Consider the following 24,483-nt stretch of genomic DNA (forward strand, 5'->3'; position numbering starts at 1 on the left):
AAGGGTTTAGAACAATGCCTAGCACATAGAATTCTTTGTAAATATTTGTTAAATGAGTGAAAAATCGTCTGTGACACCTCAAACCTGGTAAATACTTGTTACCATATATGTTTGTTATACAACAAATATAGAAAAGTTATAAAGATAAAAGTACCTTAGGAACTCTTTCTTGCTCAGGGGTTATTTTGAGATTCCTATTCCTCCAGTGTATATTGAAAGCATAGCTAACTGAATCACTGATGTTGTTTAAATAAATCCTTACGTTTTTGCTTTATAGAAAGAGGAGTGAAGAGATCAGAGATTCTACTCTTGATTTTTCTAGTTCTCTCCATTCTTTAAGGTTAGCTTAACAGGAGCCTAGAGCTATACTAAATTCAACAGTTTCCCAGTAGAGGTGATCTTTAGCTCTGTGAAAGAATGAAAAGGATCTCTGTTTTTTTTTTTTTTTTTTTTTTTTTAGACTTATTTATTATTTATCTGAGAGAGAGAGAGAGTACAAACAGGGAGAAGCGTATTGGGAGAGGGTGACAACCAGACCCCCTGCTTAGTGTAGAGCCTGATGCAGAGTTTGATCTCAGGACCCTGAGATCATGACCTGAGCTGAAATCCAGAGTCAGACTGACTGAGCCACCCAGGTGTCCCTCTCTGGTGGTTAATTTACAACTTCAGACCTTTCTAAAGGGAAGGGAACCTCACAGAGTTAAGTGCCATGCATCCTACTGTGAGGGCAGGAATCATCATATCTAAATGAGGGAAGGTAGTTACTGAGCTTGGTTGACTTGAAGCAAAAAAAGACTCCATGTTGACTCACTGTATTAGTTTCCTGTACTGTGAGTGAACTCTGTACCTGCAGAGAGCCTATAATAGGTGGTTACCCAACAATATAGTCAGGATTCAAATGTTCCAATAAGTAGATAAGCATTTTGAAAATATTTGTTAAGCACTGCTGACATCTTGGGTGCCATAATGAAAATACATGGTTTTTCTCCACAGTCTCATAACTCTGGGTACCATGGCATCCATCTTACCTTTGATTGTCAAAATACAATATTGCACATTTTACTCTCAAGGTTTTTTATAGGCTTGCTGTGAACTTTATAGGTAAGGACAGGTTCTTTTTTTTTTTTTTAAGATTTTATTTATTTATTTATGAGAGACACACAGAGAGAGGCAGAGACATAGGCAGAAGGAGAAGCAGGCTCCCTGCAGGGAGCATGACGTGGGACTCGGTCCCAGGACCCTGGGATCACAACCTGAGCCGAAGGCAGGTGCTCAACCACTGAGCCACCCAGATGTCCTAGGACAGGTTCTTAATGAATTTTTAAAGTAGAGATTTCCTTTGTCCAGGGTGGGGAAGCTTCATGAGAGAGATCAGCAGATGCCTGGGAGAGGGGAATGGGGTCTGACAAGAGGCAGGTAGATGGCTGTTCCCGGTGTGGAGAACCACACTGAGAAGATACGGCATCCCAAACAGACCTATGGCAGTGGTTTCTCAAACTTAAGCCTCCATCAGGATCACCTAGAGGGCTTGTTAAAACAGAGATGGTTTCTGATTCAGCAGATCTGGCTGTGGGATCTGAGAGCAGCATTTCTAACAAGTTCCCATAGGATGCTGATGCAGCTGTTCTGAGGACCACGTTTTGAGAAACACTAAGCAGACAACCACCTAGCTTGATTAGGAACTGGCCACTTACAGAGAATAGGAGGTGAGGAAATCTAGAAGGAATACCTAAAATGAGAGGGAATGTCTTGAGACTTGATGTGAAATGCTTTTTGAGGAGTCTTTGGTTGACACTGGCACTGGGGACAATCACTTTCCTCCTGCCAGACACACTGGCAAGAAAATGAATAGTCTGTTACTCAGGGAAGCACTTCTCATTGTGATTAGGGTCATAGGCTTTGGAGTCAGCTGGGACTTGAGCCAGGCTGACTCTCACAGTGCAAGAGCAAGCCATTTAACCTCTGTTGAGTCGTAATCCCCTCTCAGGGAATTCATGTCACAGAGTGGGTTCTCAAAGACAACAGTATGGTGGGTATCCATTCTTCCCATTTGGAGGGGATTCCCCAGTGAATGTCACCACAGCCCATCCTCCCTCCACTCATCTTTGATACGTAATCCTGGTTTGGCATTTTGGGGGCAGTGGTGGTAAAACTCTACCTCTATCCATCCTAGCTTTCCAGCTGGGACTCTTTCAAAAAAGAGTAGCAGGGGACAGCCCAGGTGGCTCAGTGGTTTAGCACCACCTTCAGCTGAGGGCGTGATCCTGGAGACCTGGGATTGAGTCCCATGTCGGGCTCCATGCATGGAACCTGCTTCTCCCTCTGCGTGTGTCTCTGCCTCTCTCTCTCTGTGTCTCTCATGAATAAATAAATAAAATATTAAAAAAAAGAGTAACAAGAAACAAACAGCTCGTCAATGTGTATAGTATACAACTTTTACAAAGATTAACTGACAGTGGTAGCTTAGAACTCCAGTTTATATACCATCTTCAACAAAGAACAATAAATTTTGTGGAGAGGTGACAGGACAAAGGAAAGAGATTTCAGGATCCCAAGGGCAGGACTGTGGGAAGATAAACCTATGGGAGGAAACTAATGAAGTGAGATTTTTTTGCAGGTTCCTCTGTTCTGACTCTGGGCTGATAAGATTGTTTCCAGAAATAGGGTGGGAGGATAGAAAGAGCTTTCCCTGCATTTGTTGTTTCTTAATTGCTTTCAGCTCAAAATCTTTTTAAAAATATATTTTATTTATTTATTTGACAGAGAAAGCAAGTGACAGAGCACAAGCAGGGGGAGAGGCAAAGGGAAAGGGAAAAGCTGACTCCCCTCTGAGCAGAGAGCCCAATGTGGGGCTCTATCCCAGGACCCCAGGATCATGACCTGAGCCAAAGGCAGATGTTTAACTGACTGAACTACCTAGGCACCCCTCAAAATCTTTTTTATGTTAAAGAGGCATATTTGGGGTGACGTATTCTGATTTCCTTCAGCCACATAGATGTTCTTCCTGGAGTGAGGGTGTGGAATGAATGGGAGAGACAAAAATGGAGAGATGGTTAGAATTTGTTGGTAGCTGCCACCCTCAGTATTCATCTGTGGTGATGGCAGCATCTAGTGGTGGTGGCATTTCATCCACTGGCAAATTGTTCAGTGCCTTCACTTCCTCCAGGTCTTTGCCCAAATGTCAACTCTATGTTATGTACTAGAACTAACGATTCTTATTTAATGGAACAATATGCAAGTATGCATCCCAGTCCCCCAAGCAAACTCCCTCTCCTTATCCATCCATGCTGTTTGTGTGTGTGTGTTTGTGTGTTTTAGAATTATCTACCATGCTATATATTTTCTTATTTGTTTTATCTGACTCTTTCATTGGAAGGTGAGCCTTTTGAAAGGAAAGAATTTGTCCCTTGTTCACTGTTGTATCCGGATGCCCAGAATAATACCTGTCACATAGTAGTACTTGACAGGTATTTATTGAATGAATGAACACTACAGGCTTGTGCTATACTTTTATCATATATGTTAACTAACTAGAATTTATTTATTTATTTATTTTTAATGATTATTTATTTATTTATTTATTTATTCATGAGAGACATAGAGAGGCAGAGACATAGGCAGAGGGAGATGCAGTCTCCTTGCAGGGATCCCGATGTGGGACTTGATCCCTGGACCAGGATCGCAGCCTGAGCTGAAGGCAAATGCTCAACCGCTGAGCCATCCAGACATCCCAGAATCATAATGAATCTAAAAAAATATCTATCATCTATCTATCATCTATCTATCTATCTATCTATCTATCTATCTATCTATCTATCTATTGCATGAGCAGGGGGAGGGGCAGAGGGAGAGGGAGAGAAAGAATCCAAAGCTGGCACCGTGCTGAGCGTGGAGCCCAACGTGGACTCAATCTCACGACTCTGAGATCATGACCTGATCTGAAGTCAAGAGTCAGAGGCTTAACTGACTGAGCTACTCAGGTGCCCCATAATAATGAATTTTTACGATGTCTGTAGTTTTACAGAATCTTCAAAGTAAAGCTAATGCTTTGTTTGATGGAATTATGAAATGAACACTCTCATAAGTTGAAAACCACTGAATACTGGAAATTTTGCATAATTGAATTTGATGCTGTTGGTAGATGCCATATTAATTTGAATGCAACCATAAAGCTTCAGTAGTGACTATGTTTTATCAATTGAGACATTATGTTATTTACCAGAGGGACAGACTCAGATTTTATCCCTGTTTACTGTGAGTCAGTCTCATCTGAAGAACAGACAAGATAGAAACGGAGCTAATCTTTTAGATTTGCATTATGTCCTGTGGTTATAGAATGTTTTCACATAAATGATCTCATCTGCTCTTCATACCACCCTAAAATCCACTTCACAAAAGGATATTTGGCTTCTTACAGGGTACAACTAAAAAATGGACAGAGTTTCCGTGTGTGTATAAAGCATCTAATCTCTTAATGAGATCTTCAGTTTTATTTTTATTTTTTAAAAGATTTTATTTATTTATTCATGAGAGAGAGAGAGAGGCAGAGACACAGGCAGAGGGAGAAGAAGCAGGCTCCATGTAGGGAGCCCCACGTGGGACTCGATCCTGGATCTCCAGGATCACGTGGAAGGTGACGCTAAACCGCTGAGCCACCTGGACTGCCCAGATCTTCAGTTTTAGAATGCCATTTTGATAATACTTAGGAAATTTTCTCAAATTGATTCTCTAATTAGTCTAAGTATTTAGAATGGTTAAATAATAGAGAAATACCTTGTTAGGATCATAGCATTATATGTATTACACTTAATAGTTTTATTGTGGGTTTTGATGAGTAATTTCCACATATCCTACAATATATACTTTAATTGAAATGCCTTTCCTGAATATCTCCAACACACAGACTCAGTAAGGAAAATGTTAGTTTTCTTACAAAAGCAGTGAAGGGAGGAAGATATTGGTTCTAAGAAGGGAGGGTTGTTCAGGGGGTCTCATCGTGCAGTTTTTGGGCTCAGTGACTTTGTGAGGAGATCATCAGGGTGAAGTTGAGGTTATAGTACTGGCTTGAAGATGAAAAGAGAAAGTCTTTTATGGGTAAGAATAAGAGAGAAATTAGTGAATGATAATTAAAAAATCCTCAGATCTCTTATTTATCAGTTATATACAAACTTAATCTAGTACATGCCAATCATGGAATTCCATTGATGAGGATTTTTCAAGAAAGCAAGCTTTTCACAAAATGAATTTAAGTTTTGTGTCCATCCATGTGGATTTGAAGAACATACCATAGAGAGGAGCAATCCTTTTAATTTAATGCCGCTTACTATTTGCTGTCACTGTTTTAGCTACTTCTCTTTCTTCTCCCAGGGAAGGCCATGAGAATCTCAAAGCTGTGTCCTTTAGTCTCCTCGTCCTGGAAGAAGCTATGATGTCACGTTGATCAGTTTGCGGTGAATCCCTTCTATTTGCCCTCAGTAATCATTTATGCTGACCCTCCCTCCTGGTTGATTCTCCAGAGAAGCAGACCCAACTCCCTAACAACTTGGCCTCATTTTAAATTCTGCTCTAGTCTTTCAGATGACCTCTAAAAATCCTAGAAAATGCTGGGGGGAAAAGAGGTCAAGGACATTGGGCTAGAGATTTATGTTTACAACAAGTTAAAAGAAACAAAAGCATTACATTTTATCATACACCCCTTGGCGTGCATCTATCTTTTGGATGTGACATGAGATAATTAATGTGTAAATGCCAATTAGAGTGCTTGGCACAGAGCAACCAGTTAATAGCTGTTGGTTTTTATCTGTCTGTCTTTAATTAATAACCTAGACCAGCAAAGATGGTTTAGAAAAATATTAGGTAACTCAGTTTCAGCAATTATGATGATATAATGAGTTATGCTGACCTAATGTCCTTGTTCATTTGGTGGTTCAGCTAGTATAGCCAAAATATGCTTGTGAGATGACTCTAAACCAATGATAATGCCTCAAATGACTCCCGTGGTCAAGCCGCATGGATGGAAGCATCGTTTATAGTTATTACCCTACCTTGGATTCAGTTGTCCTACAAGAGGTCACATGATCTTAATGTTACTGCCAGGATACATCTCCATGAACTACAGAGCAATTAGCAAATTTGCAGCTTCTCAAAGATATCTGCTCAGTTTCATTGCTAGTGTGATTGCTACTGCTTCCCTGGACTGATTGGTGACCAGTGCAGCCTCTCACCCCCTTCTGAAATCCAAGAAATAGCTTATGATAGCCTTCCAACTTGTCATAATACAATGTGTGCCCTATAGTGCATTCCGGGGGTATCTTCAGGGAGAGGGCTGTAGAGGCATTGACCCAGTTAATACTTGTTTAGTGCTTGGGGGTTACAGGTTACTTCTCATATTCTGCCTCATTTTATTTTATTTTATTTTTTAAAAAAGATTTTAGTTATTTATTCACAAGAGACACAGAGAGAGGCAGAGACATAGGCAGAGGGAGGAGAAGCAGGCTCCCCGTGGGGAGCCCGATGTGGGACTTGATTCTGGGACTCCAGGATCGTGCCCTGAGCTGAAGGCAGACACTTAACCACTGAGCAACCCAGGCATCCCAGCTGCCTCATTTTTATCCTTACATTAAATCTATGAGGTAGACCTAGCAAGCGTGTTTATTTCTCTTTTGTCCATCAAGTTGGACAATATTGTTTGAGGATGTTTTTTTCCTTTCAAATGAAAGGTATATGACCAGCTCTTAAGTGAATTGATTGAGTGGCTAGTTCTAAGAGAAATGGCTGCTTCGCCCTTTTATTTTTTTAAAGATTTATTCATTTAGTTTATAGAGAGAGAGCTGGGAGAGGGGCAGAGGGAGAGAATCCCCAAGCAGGTCCCCCCAACCCCTGCAATCATGGACCCCAACGTGCTCCTCCATCCTACAATCCATGAGACCACGACCTGAGCTGAAACTAAGAGTCAGAAGCTGAACTGACTGAACCATCAAGGTGCCCCTTAAAGATTTTGTTTTTAACTACTCTCTATATCCAACATGGGCTCAAATGTATAACTCCGAAATCAAGAGTCACATACTCCACCTACTGAGCCAGTCAGTCATCCTGTAAGTTTCAAGCTTTTAAACACTTAACTCTTTAGATAGCACTTTGGGAGGTACAGTTGGGTGTGGTTGGTTGGGATGTTCTAATGGCATGAACCCTTTATGCATTGATACTTTGTGCTTTGAACTCGTTTTTTTCCAACAAGCTGGTTCTATTGCTCCCACGGAATGATGCAACTTCTTCATGAATATCACACTGAACACAACTTTAGTGCAACTGTGGTATTATTGCAATCTTAAAACAGGTGTGGTCTTTTTTGATTAACAACTCTGGTGAAGGATCTTGTGAAAAATGAATGCAGGATTACTTGTTAACTATTTATTATTTTTAAAGATTGTATTTATTTATTTTAGAGAGAGACAGAGCTCACAAGCTGGGGAGAGAGGCAGAGCAGGAGGGAGAGGGACGAGCAGACTCTGGGCTGAGTGTGTAGAGTCCAACTAGGGGCTCAATCTCAGGACCCTGAGATCACGACCTGAGCTGAAACCAAGACTCAGACACTTAACCAACCAAGCCACCTAGGCACCCCTGGTTTACAATTAAAAAAAAATTCTCTTAAGTTCCTGCCAAGAAGAGTAAATATTTGGGCAATGAATGAGTGAATGAAATGTGGAAGGCATCGTTACGGATTGATTGATTGATATTCCACATTTGAAATTGGCAGTCCTGTATCATGTGTATTGACCGAACCGGACCATTGACGAATTTATTCCTGGAAGTCACTTGTACCTTCGTACCCTCTATGCCTTTGGTGACTCCATTTCCACCGCCTTGATTGCCCTTTAGATCTTTATCAAAATTCTACCCATTCATTGGTCTGCACCAAATGCCATTGTCACCCTGAAATCTTGGCTTCTTCCACACCACAGATGGAAATAATTGTCTCTCAAAAGGTTCTCAGGGGGCCTGGGTGGCACAGTCAAGAATTGAACAAGTCCAATTCTTGTTTTGGCTCAAGTGGTGGTTTCAGGGACGTGCGATGGGATGGAGCCTCGAGTGTAGCTCTGCACTCAGCATGGAGTCTGCTTAAGACTCTCTGCTCTTCACCCCTCATGCCCCCTAAAATAAACAAAACTTTAAAAGAAAAAAATGTTATGTCTCTTCAGATCCTTACCATATTTTTCTTATATTATAGTAAAGCATTGTTGACCAAGAGGAAGAGGCTGTAAACCAACTAAAAGTGTTCATCTAGGGTCTTGGGGATTGGACTGAAGTTCAAAGTGTCTCTGGACACAAGCAGTGAGTGCAGGCTCATAAAGGCAAAACCTGCAAGGTTACATAACAGGTATTGAAGGAATTAGGATTGGTGCTGACAGCATTAAACTGACTAATACAGAAACAGTTATTTAGCTAACATGTTACATTATCTCTATTTCTGTCCAAAGTTCTAGAAGGCAGTCCAGGTGAAATCAACAAATTGCAATTGACAAAGGTCTCAAAAGTGTTTTGAGAATTGAAACATGAGATGTGCATAGACTTTGCTTCTTCAGTATCCTCAGTGTATTCTGAATGATCCTCTTAGCAATGCTGACTTCCCTTTGGAATTTTTTGCAGCACGTACACATCATCTTTCTTTGTAGAATTTAAGTCAAGAGAAGAGTGTTTGTCTTTCTACCTCACACACACACTTTAAACATAGTGTCACTGATGCTAGTGTCTCACTCATTTTTGTTGCATGAACCATGCCTACTGGGAACTAATTTTTTTCTATACTGTAATACCTATAGTTCGAGTCCCCATCCTTCACAAAACTTTTCAACAAAGATGTTGACTGATGTGCGAAACAAAGGCAGAAGAATAATGATTAAATTTCCTTGCTACCTGCAACCCATTGACAAGTCCTTGAAACAGGCAGAGTGACAGTCCTATAGGGACTCAGCTGCCTCCCTGTTGATACTTTCCTAAGGGGAAAAGGCAATTTTAGCCTCATCCCTAGGACCTTGTCAGTCTACTTTAATATAAAAATTCCTTTAGAAACTTCCTTTATCTACCCTCCCAAAATGTGTGTTGGCAATCACCTCCCAAGCATATGGTCCACTGAGAATACATCTGCAGGGTCTCATGACTCGGGTTTTACTGGAGGGTAATAAGTGACATTTTCCCAACAATAGCTAGCCCCCTCAAGGTCCTGGAGACCTTGCTTCCAAAATTTCTTAGAAACTCACACTACCCCTTTCAGTTGAGAGTACATAACAGGCCACTCCTTATGACCCCAGTGAAGCTCTTTCTGCCCACTGGTCCTGTCGCTGTGCTTTAATAAAATCACCTTTTTGCAGTAACAATGTCTCAAGAATTCTTTCATGGCCGTCTGCTTCAAACCCTAACATCTTTTTCTACATCACTGACAAATAGGAGAAAAATGCACATTTGCTTTCCATGGAAATCCTAAAGCCACTGAGGGACATATAAACAAACAGTAAAATGGACAAGACCCCAGGAGGACTAAATTCTAAAGAGATGCAGAGGGGATAAACCTGTCTTGATTTGGAGATGAACAGAATCACTATAATAAACACTGGCATTTAGTCTAAAAACCCAGGGAGAGAATGCAGCCTTTTTCTACAGACAAGAGTAACACGGTAATTTAAAAAAAAAATGTTTCTAGTTTGGATTTCTGCATGTGGTTCTCCAGGAGTCTCCACATTATTCCTTTAGCTCGCAAAGTCAACGCGGCAACAACAAAAGGAAACCGAGACTATTATTTCTAAGTTCCCGTAATAGAAGGAACTAGAAAGAACCGCCAGGGGCTTGGCCTGGGGTGGGGGTGGGGGCCCGGAGAAGCTGGAGCCGAGGGGCGGCGGGCGGCGGGCGGCGGGCCCTTCTCCGACCGGTGTTCCAGGCGGTGGCGGGTTGGGGCTGATGGCTGGCAGCGGAGCCCCGGCCGCGTGACACTGCGGATTCCCCGAGCCCGGCCGAGGAGCGGCAGGGCAGCCGCAGCGGTGCTCCCTTCGCCTCCTCCCCGTCTTTGTTTTCTTCCCTCGTCACGCAATTTCCCCTGGGGGTTCGCAAAACACCCCCCCCCCCAAACAAAAAAAAAACAACAAAAAGCCAACCCACGGGTTCATCTTAAAAGGTGTTCTGGTGAGTTCCGCAGCGGCAGCTTCCTTCCCCGCAGACACGAGTATCAGAGCCCCAGAAATCTGGGTTAGGGACTTGGACCCCGTAACGGGGACGAGTGAACGGACCAGAGTGAAGAGGCTGCCCGCGGGCCCTTGGGACTCGCGTCCTGGACGCCGGAGGGCTGCGGGGAGGGCCGCGGGGAGGGCTGCGGGGAGGGGAGGGCCGCGGGGAGGGGAGGGCCGCGGGGAGGGGAGGGCCGCGGAGAGGGGAGGGCCGCGGGGAGGGGAGGGCCGCGGGGAGGGCCGCGGGGAGGGGAGGGCCGCGGGGAGGGCCGCGGGGAGGGGAGGGCCGCGGGGAGGGGAGGGCCGCGGGGAGGGCCGCGGGGAGGGGAGGGCCGCGGGGAGGGGAGGGCTGCGGGGAGGGCCGCGGGGAGGGGAGGGCCGCGGGGAGGGCCGCGGGGAGCGGAGGGCCGCGGGGAGGGGAGGGCTGCGGGGAGGGCCGCGGGGAGGGGAGGGCCGCGGGGAGGGCTGCGGGGAGGGGAGGGCTGCGGGGAGGGCCGCGGGGAGGGGAGGGCCGCGGGGAGGGGAGGGCCGCGGGGAGGGCTGCGGGGAGGGGAGGGCCGCGGGGAGGGCTGCGGGGAGGGGAGGGCCGCGGGGAGGGCTGCGGGGAGGGGAGGGCTGCGGAGAGGGGAGGGCTGCGGGGAGGGCCGCGGGGAGGGGAGGGCTGCGGGGAGGGGAGGGCTGCGGGGAGGGCCGCGGGGAGGGCCGCGGGGAGGGGAGGGCCGCGGGGAGGGGAGGGCTGCGGGGAGGGGAGGGCTGCGGGGAGGGCCGCGGGGAGGGGAGGGCTGCGGGGAGGGGAGGGCTGCGGGGAGGGCCGCGGGGAGGGCCGCGGGGAGGGGAGGGCCGCGGGGAGGGGAGGGCTGCGGGGAGGGCCGCGGGGAGGGGAGGGCCGCGGGGAGGGGAGGGCTGCGGGGAGGGCCGCGGGGAGGGGAGGGCCGCGGGGAGGGCCTGACACAGCCCTCGGGGAGGCGCCGCAACCGGAGTCCGCGCCGGTTTCCAGTTTCGCCTTCTCTCTCTTTCAGGAAGGCCCTTTTAAAATTTCATTTTATTTTTGTTTTTTTTAACAGGAGGCTTAAAGAACCCCCCTCACCCTCGCCCTCCTCGTTCAGGTGGAACCGACCACTTTTCACCTGTTGGTGGCTAAAGTGTCTCCAAGGACGCGGTTGTCGGAAACAGGTCAGCCGCGGCAAGGGGAGAGCCCGGCTCCCGGGCGGGGGCTGCACCCCGAGCCCGTTCGGCCCAGCGTCCTCTGCCCCTTGCCGGGGCTTTCCTGTCCCTCGAAATCACCCACGATTTACCGGGAGAGTCTCCCTGGCGGCTTTTATTTTTTAATTTTTTAATAAAACTTTTATTTTCTTTAAAAGTTTACTCTTAACCCAGCCTTTTCTAAAAGAGAAATCAGCTTTCTTTATTATTATTTTTTTTAACTTTTTTTTTTTTTTTAGTTTTTTTTTTTTTTCAATTTTCACTTATTTATGATAGAGAGAGAGAGAGAGGCAGAGACATAGGCAGAGGGATAAGCAGGCTCCATGCACCGGGATGCCCGATGTGGGATTCGATCCCGGGTCTCCAGGATCGCGCCCTGGGCCAAAGGCAGGCGCCAAACCGCTGCGCCACCCAGGGATCCCTATTTTTTTTTTTTTTTATGAGTGATTTATGGGTAATTTTTTTTTTTTTTTTAGCAATACAGTCAAACCAGACAGGGCAGAGTCCACACTTCTTTCTCTCCTAGAGAAGGAATATAGGGATTTAAAGCTTAAAAATCTTAGGTTAAGTGGTTTTCTTCCATTTGATGGAAAAGCAGCCAAACGGAGTGGAATTTTTGCAGTCTTCTCGAGCAAAGGCTAAAGAAACCTGCAGCCCTTCCTGTGGCTAGAACTGCGCTCTCTCAATGGTGTCTGTGCCCCTGGGCTGGACATGGCTGGATGTGGGTGCCTGTGTGTACACCTGAGGTTCCTCTGCATGTGGTAGGACTCTGGATCTAGAAGGACACCTGACAGGAAGCTTACGATAACACTCTGCCCTTTAGAAAGGCGATTAGTATTAAGCCAGGCTGTTTAAGGCAAGGCTGATAGTTTTCCTGTAAGGCAAACAGCAGTCTGGGAAACCTTGCAGAGCGAATTTCCTCTAGTTTGCTTGGTGTGAGTGGGGCAGGAAAGACACATCTGTAATCCGCAGTTGTCTTTTCCCTCTGCCTGCCTGGGAACTGCATCCATTTTTCAAAGCCCTCCCTGTTGGAAATGAAGACCAAAGCCAAAGGAGCCTTGCTTGGTCGGACTGGCTTTAGCACTTTGGATATTTAACCCTTGATGGATCACTGAGATCATTTCTACCAAAAACCCTGGACATTTGGAAGAGTCAAGTGACATGGGTGGAGTACAGTAGTTTAGCGTTTAGTGGAGTACTTGAAGTCGCTAATCGTGTGTTAGTGTCCTCTTGCTTGAATTAAGAAAACCTGCCAGCAGACAGCAAGGAACATCAAGGCTGGGGGTGCTTTGTGATGCCTTTAGCTCTTAGTTCTCCAGTGGTAGAGATGCTTCTTGGGTTACCGATGAATTACTCGTGGGAAACAGCACAGTGTCATGGCTCCAATATGGGACAAATCACAGTATATTACAAAATATTATTTCTTCCTCAGCACTTCTATAGGGATGAAGTCTGGGTAAGATGAACATTAGCGTTAATGTAGATGGGGGGAAAAGAGGGTCACAAAAAAGCAAAAGTGTCCCGAAATGCTGCTTGAGTGGGGATGGCTACGCTACATAGTCCTCTAGGTAAAGGAAGTGGTAAGTGATCACCGTGGGTATTTCTGTATGTTTGCGTGGATTTGTGCACCTGGGCACGGCTATTTGTGGGCGCAAATACGAGTACATAAGCACACGTACAAACCTCATTTTTCACGTGAATGGACTCCTCATTCTCTTTCAGAGCTTGGATTCCCTTGAAACGAGGGAACTGGGATCAACCCAGCTGGTCCTCTGCGGGAATGTCCGACCGTGGGGCAGTCAGGTTGGCCAGAGTATGCACTTCTTCCCACATAGTGTGCCCTCAGTAAAGGTATGGTTCACTGAATGATGTGGGAGAGGGTGGGAGTGGGGAGAAGAGAGTCAAGAGAGCCAGAGAATGAGTTTTTCTGGTGGCGAGTGCAAATCTTGGCTCTCCGGGAGTTGAAATGCCAGGATCTAGAGGCTAAAATGCAGATCCAGAGGCTAAAGTGCAGCTTCTCAGCCAGCTGACTCCCCCTGTCCACTTCGATTTCAAGGACCCCACTGGAAAGGCTTTTCTTTAGATTAATGGGGTGATACTCAATTTTTTCTCTATTTCTCCAGTATGTCACAATCATCTCAATGGCCATACTCTTCCTTTTTCTCAACCACTTGCCACTCCTCCGAGCCTCGGGAAGAAAAGGAAAGGGTGGATCACTTGGGTTCCAAGGTGACCACATTGCCAGTTCGTTCCAGGCTCCCCTCCCCCACTTTGGGGCTCAGATAAGCAGAGAAATGGTTTTATTTAGAATTGAGTCATAATTCCTCAGAAACAGAATGTGCAATTTCACAGCATGGGCACGTTGTGTGCGGGCTGTCAGCTTCGGTTATGCTGGGGCTCCCAAGGATGCTCTCAAGGTTGCGTCTGTTTGCCAGTAATAGGATTTACATCGCGAAATGCTGTTTGTCTTCTTTATAATGTCGTCCACTGTTTATGCGGCTAGGCTGTGAAAATGGTATTGCCTCTGTAGTGATTTATCACATCGTGCCCCCTCTTAAATCCATCTCTGGTTTGGATGTCAAGTGAGACTTTGGTTGAGGAATAAAATCATGTGGCCAGGTACACATGTGGAGTGTAGAGTGTTGGTATTTGGTTTGCTTTTGTGTCTGATTTCCTCAGCAGGGTCTTGGTTCAGGTCTTGGTAGCTGCAGAAAAATGATGATGGCATGCAAGCTGTCCTTGTTCCCCAGTGATTTCGACGAATGTCAGTGAGCTCTTACCTAGTGGCAAAAAGAGGGCTGAAGCAGAGAGCTTTCTGGGGGGCTTGTCACTGTACCCTATCCTTTATGAGTTTAAGCCCTGCATTGGATGTAGAGCTTGCTTAAAAAAAGATATGTCGAGGTACCTGGGTGGCTCAGTTTGTTAAGCATTGGACTCTTGATTTCAGCTCAGGTCGTGATCTCAGGGTCATGAGATAGAGACTGTGTTGGGCTCTGCGCTGAGTGTAGAGCCTACTTAAGGTTCTCTCTCTCTCTCTCTCTCTCTCCCCCTCTCCTTCTCCCTCTCCCTCTGCCTCTCCCCAGGATCCTTCCTCACCCCAAGCTCAGGTGTGTGCACCCATGCTCTCTCTGTCTCTAAAAAGGTCCCTAGAAGTTGGGAGGGAAATTGTGGGTCAGATGAAACCTCAAATCCTCTATATCCCTGCACAGAGTGTGCACTTTGGGGATTGATTCTGTACGAGCTGTTTCACAGATGGGAAGAGGGTCATTATCTCTCAGGAATATTCAGGAAGGCGTTGGGGAAGAGTTTGAGAACCTGTGTCCTAGGACCCTAAAAATGTCTCAAAAATCACAAAATTGTTGTGGCAGAAAGTATCACCTTGAAAACCCTCTATAAGGTAGGGGAGAAGATTTTGGGCTTCCCTGTGTAGGGGACATAGGAAACTCTGGAAACAAACAAACATATATGGGTCTAAATATCATGTCCACTGCAGTGAAGAAATTTACCACTTCTGGGATCCCTGGGTGGCGCAGCGGTTTGGCGCCTGCCTTTGGCCCAGGGCGCGATCCTGGAGACCCGGGATCGAATCCCACATCGGGCTCCCGGTGCATGGAGCCTGCTTCTCCCTCTGCCTATGTCTCTGCCTCTCTCTCTTTCTCTCTCTGTGACTATCATAAATAAATAAAAATTTAAAAAATAAAAAAAACTAATTAAAAAAAATTTACCACTTCTTATAAATTTGGCTTGATTATAGGAAATGAGAGCATGTACTTTAGGGTCTTTGGCACCTGCCTATGGCTTCTCAGGGTACAAAAAGTCGGAAGAAATATGATGTATTCTCTTTCTAGTTATTCAATGCACAATTAAAAAATAATTAATTATTAATTATTATTATTATTTTTGTTTTAGGGAGGCTCCATTCCCGACATGGGGCTTGAACTCATGACCCTGAGATTAAGAGTCATATGCTACACTGACTGAGCCAGCCAGGTGCCCTTCAAAGCACAATTTTTTTATTTTTATTTTTTTATTTTTTATTTTATTTATTTATTTTTTTATTTATTTATGATAGTCATCACAGGGAGAGAGAGAGAGAGGCAGAGACATAGGCAGGGATCCCCCAATTTTTTAATTTTTGTAAGAGCAGTTGGTCAATGTTTAACTTATCAATTAGCTTTTCTCACAGGTCCTTAATATTTCTTCCTCCACTTCAGTTCCCTCAAAAGCAATGAAATTTGGTGATAAAGAGTGTGTATAAGGAGCATCATCGTCACCATCATCATCATTATTATTATTTCAGCGTAGAGAAAGAAGGTATCTGGTTTTGGTTAAAAGCGCATTGTATTTGGCCAAAAAAAATTTTTTTGCAGCCTCATGACTGTGCAATCTAGAGAGATTTCAAAGTCTTGACTTGAGCACATGCAGTAATTAGGAGGTATTACTAGGTTAATTAGAAGCTGTGCCTCTTAATGATTCAAAATTGTTCAGGGGAGAAAATTGCGAGAGAAGAGAGAGTATAGGGAGAGGGTTTGTCTCTAAAAGCTGCTCTCCTGTGAAGGTCATGCTGTTGTTACAGCAAGATGTGCTTGTGTTCCTGTTAGAAATGTTCATTGTGCCTGCTTTGTGTCAGCTGTGTTAAGTGAACAGTAATGCATTTATTAAAATAATTTCTGCTTGTTGACTAAGTTAAAGCAAAAGTACAAAGGCAGCCTTGACCCTGACATTATTGGTTGATTGGTCTCCTTGACATCCAGTCTTCCCCAAATACTCTATCTCCTGGACCGATATCTGTAGGTCCCTCTGGCTGGACCCTCTTTCTTGGTCTGCTCTTGCTGTATGGCTGGATCTGGTGGCAACATGCATGGTGTGACAATCACTTATGTCCCAATGTCTAGAAACCGCTTTTTTAGCCTAGACCTTTCTCCGGAGCCCCTGATCCCCACGTATGACAGATGCTTCTGTGGCTTCTCGGATACAGCATATCTCGTTGGAATTCGTATCTACCCTTCTCCATGCATCTGCTTTCATTTCTGTAGAAATAGGGTATCAAGTTGGACTCTTCTCATTCTCTCATTCAGCAAACCAATTCAGGCATCGCATCCTGTAGATTCTGTCTCCTTAACTCCTTTCAGACAGATCCACTTCTTCAGTTGTGTCTGTGCTACTGTTAGTCTCTTGTCCTAGGTCTGACCCAGGCTGCTTTGAATACCTAAGTCCCTGGCCGACCCCCTCGGGAGCATGAACATTCTACTTTCCTCATCTTTGGTTCCTTTCATATGATGAAACCAACTAGTAAACTATTCCTGGCGTCATGGAGACGGTGTGTTATCCACATGGATTGAATTGGAACCTTTTGGAGAATCAGTAGAGCTCTGGTGCCCTGGAACATCCTAACCCCTTGGTAGTTTCTGTCTGGATCTCCTTCGGGCAGTCTTGCAAAGCCACCTGTTTGTATGTGACCTTCTGCTTCCCATTTCTTGTATTTTTCATATTTAATGAAGGGTGTGGCCTGGTGTGCCCAGTGTACTTATGTGGCATCTACTCAGCTATTCCTTGGTCATAAATTTCTGATAACCCAAAGGCCAGTTGATTTCCTTCCAAATAGTTTGCTTCTGCACCCAAAACTCTGCAAGGAATAGATGCTCCCCTGCTCATGATCTTTCTCTGAGGTTAGCTGTAACTGACCCATCTTTTTTCTTTTTGTTTTCTCCTTCTTTCTCTTCCTCCTCCTTCAACTCTCCGTACACTTTTGGTATGCTTTTGGCAGTGGCCTCCCCCGTTTCGTTTATTTAGAGGAGAAGAGGAGCAGAGAGAGAGAGAGAGCAGGAATCTCAAGCAGACTCCCCACTGAGGCAGGGAGCCTGACTGCAGGGCTCCATCCCAGGATCCTGAGATCATACGGCCTGAGCCAAAACTAAGAGGCAGGTAGTTGTTTAACCGACCAAGCCACTCAGGTGCCCCTAGTTATTCTTTTATATTTTATCCTCATCATTCTCTCACTTATTTCCATTTTTAATACTGTACACGCCCTATGTTTTTGCTTAATTTGTCTCTGCTTTTCTTCTTTTCATTAAGAGTTTATTTTTCAGTAATCTCTATACCTCACGCAGGGCTTGAACCTGCAACCCTGAGAGTCTCGTGCTCTATGGACTGAGCCAGCCGGGCACCCCTGCACTCTTATTTTCCTTTAGAGCTACCTTATTTCTCTTCCTTCTGTGAGGTGAATAGTGGGGTCTTCCTGGTTCCAGTTTTGTGCCCTCCCCCTCCTTCCACATTTTAGAGCCCAAAGGAGCTTTTTGTATAGTGTGCAAGGCCCTTCATGTATCTCTGCAACCCTCATTTCTTGTACTGACCCATCTTGAAACTTCTGTTTCAGCCATGAGGAATTGTGTATGGATTCTTCTGCAGCCCCCTGAGGCTCCTGTCTGCCCTCTCTCTGTAATCCATCCAATTGCCTTAACTACACCTACTCAATTTTCAAAACTCGATTTGTAGTGTGTACTCAAGAATCCTTTGGGGACTCCTGGGTGGCTCAGTGGTTGAATGTCTGCCTTCGGCTCAGGTCATGATCCCAGAGTCCTGGGATGAAGTCCTGCATCAGGCTCCCTACAGGGATCCTGCTTCTCCCTCTGCTTATGACTCTGTCTCTGTGTCTCTCATGAATAAATAAATCTTAGGAAAAAAAAAAAGAATCTTTTGCCTCAAAGACCTTCCTCTCATTCCCACAGTAGAACTGACCTATCCCTCTCTTAAGTCCTGGCTATAACCCACGTATGCTTCTCAAGAGCATCGGGTCACATTATGCAGCATAATGGAAATGAACCCCACACCACACAGTTTCCCCTCTGTTCCAGGAGCTGTTCCGAGGGCTTACCTAGCCCACTTGCGTTACAGATCTATCTCCCCATGGAGCAGGGAGAGTCCTAAATGTTCATTTTAAAATTATTGGCTTTTAATTATGCAAATAATAGATACAACCGGAGGAGAAATACCTACTCCTGCCACAAATTCTAACTCCCTGTGTTTGAATCAATATACTGTTTTTCCGTCTGCTTTGGTTTTTAAGACCAATCCCTCTGCCTGTGTGCTGGAGTCACCCTCCTCTCACTTTCTCAGGGACCACATTTCTGCAAGTATTTGCTTTATTTCTTGCATCTTCTAGCGTGGTGGTAAACAGGTCATATGGCCAATTTTCAAATCTTGGCCCTGCAACTAACTGTGTGACTTGGAGCAGATTAATCGACTTTCTGTGTTTCAGTGACTTTCTCTCTAAAATGGTGATGCTTTTGATAAGTAAACAAGCAATACAAGGAAGTATGGGGGCCAGGGCCCAGCACAGTGTAAATACTGAGTAAATGTTAACTAGCAGATTATTAAAAATCATTCGTGGGGCACCTGAGTGGCTCATTCGATTAAGCCTCCGACTCTTGACTTCAGCTCAGGTCAAGATCTCAGGGTCTCAAGCCCCGTGTTGGGCTCTGTGCTCAGCGGGGTGTCTGCTGGTGATTCTCTCTCCCTCTTCCTCTCCTTCCCCCTCCTCTTGCTCTCTCTTTCTCTCAAATAAATAAATAAATAAATCTTTAAAAGTAACATTTGCAACAGCATATAAAACGCCTCATTGTCACTCATTAATGAACATCTCTTGGGCTCTTGTCCCCCTCTGGCTCCTGTCCCATTTTCATCTCTGCTTTACAGCAAAAGTGGTTAAAAGAGTTTCTACTTGCTGTCTTGTTCTCATTTTCCTTTCTCTCCTCAACTCAGTGGATGGGGCTTTCATCCAAACCGCTTCAATGAACTAGCTCCTGTCGAACTGATCAAGGTCACCAGTGATTTATACTTTGTCAGAGTCCATTGTCACTTCTCTCTCTCCTTGTTCCCAGCTGACCTCTCAAGAGCAACGGACATGGTTGATGATTCCTTCCTTGAAGGGCTTTTCTTTGGGCTTCACTGTCATGGCAATTCTGGTTTCCCCCACCTTTAGGGTCTCTCCTCTTCAGTCTTAATGCTGGCTCTTCTCTTGTTCACCAGACCTCTGAAAATAAGAGTCCTCCAGCCACTCTTTCTTTTGTCTTGCTCTTTTTTTTTCCCTAAAGATTTTTATTTCTTTACACGTGGGAGACACAGAGCGAGAGGCAGAGACACAGGCAGAGGGAGAAGCAGGCTCCCTGCAGGGAGCCCGGTGTGGGACTCGATCCCAGGACCCCAGGATCATGCCCTGAACCAAAGGCAGGCCCTCAACCACTGAGCCACCCTGGAGCCCCTTGGTCCTGATCTTTATCTAAATTCTCATCCCCCTGATCTCACCTAGTCCCATGGCTTCAGATACCATTTATATGGTGGAGATTCCTCAAATTGTTATTTCTAGCCCCAGATCTCTTCCCCGGGCTTCTCACTCAGGTATCACACTGCTTATTCCCACAGGAATGCCCCTGGTAGGCATCTGGGATGTCATATGTCCAAAACAGAACCATTCACTCCCCTCCTCCCAACTCCCCACTTCCCATCCCGCCCCCGCCCCCAGACAGCACACCATCCAGTCTAGACTGCAACACGTGTGTTCTCCTTCACTGCTTTTTCCCTTGATTCCCTGTTAGAGTCCACACAATCAGTGTATTATTTCGAGTCCCTAGCTCTGCTTTTTGGCTCCTGCTTTCATGTTCCTGCCCCATCTTTCTCAAGCATAAATTGGATTGTGTCACTCTTGCTGAAAATACTCGAAAGCTTCCATTATACTTAGAATAGAATTCAGTCTCCCTGACCTGGCTGAGAAGGCTTCACCAAATCATGCTCTTTCCTAGCTCTGGGCCCTCCTGTTCTTCTGCTCCCTTCCTTGCTCTCTTCACTGTAGCCTCTTTGGATTTCTTTGACCTTGAGCGTGCCAGGCTCATTCTGGCATCAGAGCCTCTGCACTGGTTTTTCTTTACCTGGATGCTGCCTTCTTATGCAGACGTCTGCTGAGATACAGCAATAGGTATCAACAGAATTGTCTCTATTTATTTAGAACTCTTAATTTAAAGATGACCTCTTTCATGGCTCTGTATTTTATTTTTTTAGCTCTGATGGAATAGAAGGTTAACTTCCTTTTCTCCCCTGATTGGGCTTGTCACTCTAATGCCATTTATTTAAGAGACAGCTGTTTTCTCCACTGATTTGAGAAGCCAACAGTGGACACTTGGATGGCTTGTACTGGCATTTTTTTCTTCTAAGATTTTATTTATTTATTCATGAGAGACACACAGAGAGAGGCAGAGTCATAGGCAGAGGGAGAAGCAGGCTCCCTGCAGGGAGCCCAATGTGGGGCTCCATCCCAGGATCCCGGGATCACAACCTGAGCTGAGGGCAGACGCTCAACCACTGAGCCACCCAGGCACCCCTGTACTGGCCTTTCTTGTGCAAGGATTGGTGAATGTCCTTAACTGGATCTGGATTTCATAGGAGAGCCAGCAAGTCCTCTGGATCATGGTCAAAGTTTCTATTTGGTTTAACATTTTTGTGACTCTAAGAAATTTCAGTTTTATGCTGGCATCTACTATCCAAAGGAATGTATTAATGAGCAGCTATGAGTCTATGAACATTTTCAGGAATGTCTAAGTGAAGTGCCCGTTAACTATCTCATCTGTGAAATGATTTCCTCACCTCTTTAGCTCTAAATCTTGTGATTCTAGGTTTGGGCTTCTTCAAAGCTTTTCCTTTAGACTTTTGAATGAACGCTACTCAAGATAGTCTATTGCATACTACATTCTTTGATTTTGAGATTAGAGTATAGAAATTCAACCATGTATGGATATTTCTTTCACTGGAAAAGCATGAGGCATTCGTCAACACCCAAGGGTTGTAAACTTTCCCTCACATCCATCTTTGTTCCATTTTTGAGCTCCACGCCTACATTTCTTTTTAAATATGTGAACCAGACCACATGTTGGCAATCGTGGACACCCTAGACGTATGCTGGAATTGTTGCTTAGCTTTACTTTTCTTCCACCATTAATGCTGGAAATTTCTGATTTTTGGAAGGAAACTGAAATACAGATATATCAATGTTTTCTCAAGGTCTCCCCCCCGCCCCCAGATCACTGTGCTGAATTTGTACGTTATTTGGACCATTTCCATATTGAAAGGCTCAGAAGGCTCTACTGTGTGACTTTTCTTTTGCCCTCTGGGAAAAAGGTCTAAACATTTTAAATGGAAATAGCAAGCCTATTATGTAGGGAGTGTGGTTGTAAAGCAGAATGACATTTTGATAATAGCAAGAAAACTCCTGAGCAGAGCCTGGCTTCCCTATTCTCAGTGCTAAATAAATAATGCATTTTTCAGAGCCTGTGTCTTTGGATGCAAACCTCCTTTTTGGTAAAAAAGAAAAGCATTTCGACTCTATTATTGGCCTTTGGATTGTTTCTGTTTTCCACCAATTCTGAAATTGCAGTCAATTAGGTACTTTTTCTTGTGACAGATTGGAAACCAGAAGGGAGCTGATGAATTCAAACAGAGAAATATGAGCTAAAAATGTCTTTAAAGCCCTTCTTTGCACATTTTCTCTTTAGAATTTATAGAGTACATTAATTTTCTGATATAGTGAATTATGAGATGCTTAGCCTTATGTAAAGTTAATAGAAGGCATGCTTTATTTTGAATCCCTACCTATTTTTCAATTTATTTATTTTAATCATTTGCATTCTGTTACACAATTGGTGGCCTGGACTCCTATGCCTCCTTGACAATCAGTGCCTGGTGTTTTTGTTTTTGGTTTTACAGTTGATTCCTTGTTGATGATCTATGATTGCTAACCTTTTCTGAGTTTGTAACACCATCTGGATTTCTCATTCAAAGTCCACGGAGTGAAAATGATACGTTTGTTTTTATGGTTGGGCACAATTTTTTGGGTTACTGATGGGCACAATTACCATCTCAGTATCATCATTTTGAAATAGGTATTTCTAATCCCGTGAGTATCAATCTGGCCAAGCAGTGCTCATGTTTGAAACACTTAGTGAGTGGGGGATTTGGTGGACAGTTTTGGTGTCCTGCCCTGATCCCCTTTACCCATGTATTTAAATCTGGTCCAGACTCTACTTCTAGAGAACCTGACCTGTGGTAGTTGGTCCCAGAAGAGGGACCTAGGAAGCAGACTCTAGGAGATTCTGAAGTTGGATCACTTCCGAGGTGGCTGGCAGGGGGTCCCCATCCCTGGTGGTAGGTGATGTGCTGATAGTCTTTGGTTTGCAGGTGCACTGCCCTTGTTAAGCCTTTTACTTGTGTGGATCTGGGGAGGGACACAGATGGAAGGAGATGTAGTGGCTCCTGTAATATCCCTGGGAATGGAGAGGCTCCGGGGCATTCACATTATAAGGACTGTTGCTGAATACCCCTACTGCTCGTGGCAATCAATCCCTAACTCAAATGAAAGTGTGCAGGTCAGAGGATGTTCTTGGCAGCATTGAAAGGGGTGACAGAATGCAGACCAGGCACGGGACCAAGTTGCAAGAGTGACGGCACTTTGGAGAAAGCTGAGATGTCAGCCAGGATGAGTCTATGGCAGGTCTGTGACTTCTATGACAGGCGAGGTCCCTGTTAGGGAGGGAGCAAGACTGAGATCTGTACTCAGGTACCCGAATTCCCAGATTACTTTATTTTTTATTTTTTTATTTTTATTTTTTTCCCCAGATTCCTTTAGATTCTTAAAACTGCAGTAGATTCCCTCCTGCTTGCTTAAATTCTGTGGAGGAGTCACATTGGATAGAAGTGCCTGGAGGACCATACAGGCTCTCTAAGATTGGCCCCCCCTTCTGTCTTCCTAGCCACCCGACCAAATAGCTGAGGTCAAGCCCCAGCAGGACCCAAAGGGGGAAGAGTTAGGCTTGCTAGGGGAGGGGAGGAGTGTTAAATGCAAAAGGAGCTGCGGGACCCATTGGCAACCAGGAGAGCATGCTGGAGAGTGAATAGGGGATGTGGAGTTTAAAGTTGCATAAGGAGATTTTTAAAAATTTTATTATTTTGTTATTTATTTTGAAAGATTTATTTATTTGAGAGAGAGAAAGAAGGAGCACGAACCTAGAGGAGGGGGATAGTGAGGGGAAGAAAAGCAGAGCAGAGTCCCCGCTGAGCAGGAAGCCCAACATGGGGCTCAATCCCAGGACCCTGAGATCATGACCTGAGCTGAAGGCGATGCTTAACCGACTGAGCCACCCAGGCACCTTTTTTTTTTTTTTTTTTTTTTTTTTTTGTAATTTAACTTAATTTGAATTCAATTTGCCAACACATAGTATAACACCCAGTGCTCATCTCATCGTGCGCCCTCCTTAGTGCCCGTCACCCAGTTACTCCATCCCCCTGCCCTTTTGCAATCCTTTGTTTCTCAGAGTTAGGAGTCTCTCATGGTTTGTATTCCTCTCTAATTCTTCATCACTCAGTTTCCCCCCCTTCCCTTATGGTCCCTTCCACAATTTCTTATATTCCACATATGAGTGAAACCACATGATAATTGTCTTTCTCTGACTTATTTCACTCAGTGTTAATACACCCCAGTTACATCCATGTTGATCTAAATGGTAGATATTCGTCCTTTCTGATGCCTGAGTAATATTCCATTGTGTATATACCGCATGTTTTTTACTGGGAGATTCTTTTTTAACTTAAAATTTTTTTTAAAAAAAGATTTTATTTCTTTATTCATGAGAAACACACAGAGAGATGCAGAGACATAGGCAGAGGGAGAAGCAGGCTCCCCTTCAGGGAGTCTAATGTGAGACTTGATCCTGGAACTTTGGGATCACACCTGAGCTGAAGACAGATGCTCAATTGCTGAGCCACCCAGGTGTCTCAAGAGATTTTTTTTTTTTTTAACTGCAAGAGACTGTCCTTTGATACAGGATTTAATAGCCTGGCAAGAACCCTGGATATAGGTCTAGTATTCTGCTGGGATGGGCCTTGGAAGCTTGGGAAAAAATACAGCCCCACTACATGGGGTAGAGAAGCTGGAATTGGCTATGGCCGATTGTGGAAGATTTGCAATGAAGCCTTTCCCTTAGGTCCCACTTGCCTGTGACTTCACGGGTTGGTTCCCCACAAT

The 24,483-nt window shown here is 44.9% G+C and overlaps 2 long non-coding RNA genes across 7 annotated transcripts in view; both read left to right on the top strand.

Annotated features, from left to right (window-relative positions):
* Positions 1-9,362, top strand: part of LOC144321901 (uncharacterized) — a 52,972-nt gene extending 43,610 nt beyond the window's left edge. For all 5 annotated transcript variants that reach the window (XR_013387396.1, XR_013387398.1, XR_013387395.1 and 2 more), the window contains one exon: positions 5,368-9,362. This is a non-coding gene — a long non-coding RNA (uncharacterized LOC144321901). The remainder of the gene's footprint in view (positions 1-5,367) is intronic.
* Positions 9,363-9,891: 529 nt separating this feature from the next.
* The window catches only part of LOC144321902 (uncharacterized), a 35,311-nt gene continuing 20,719 nt past the window's right edge, over positions 9,892-24,483 (top strand). The window contains exons 1-3 of one of the 2 annotated variants that reach the window (XR_013387401.1): positions 9,892-10,173; positions 11,279-11,387; positions 13,140-13,268. This is a non-coding gene — a long non-coding RNA (uncharacterized LOC144321902). The remainder of the gene's footprint in view (positions 10,174-11,278; positions 11,388-13,139; positions 13,269-24,483) is intronic. The other variant, XR_013387400.1, reaches the window with a different exon arrangement.

The sequence above is a fragment of the Canis aureus genome, chromosome 10, assembly GCF_053574225.1.
Source record: "Canis aureus isolate CA01 chromosome 10, VMU_Caureus_v.1.0, whole genome shotgun sequence".
NCBI classification, from domain to species: domain Eukaryota; kingdom Metazoa; phylum Chordata; class Mammalia; order Carnivora; family Canidae; genus Canis; species Canis aureus.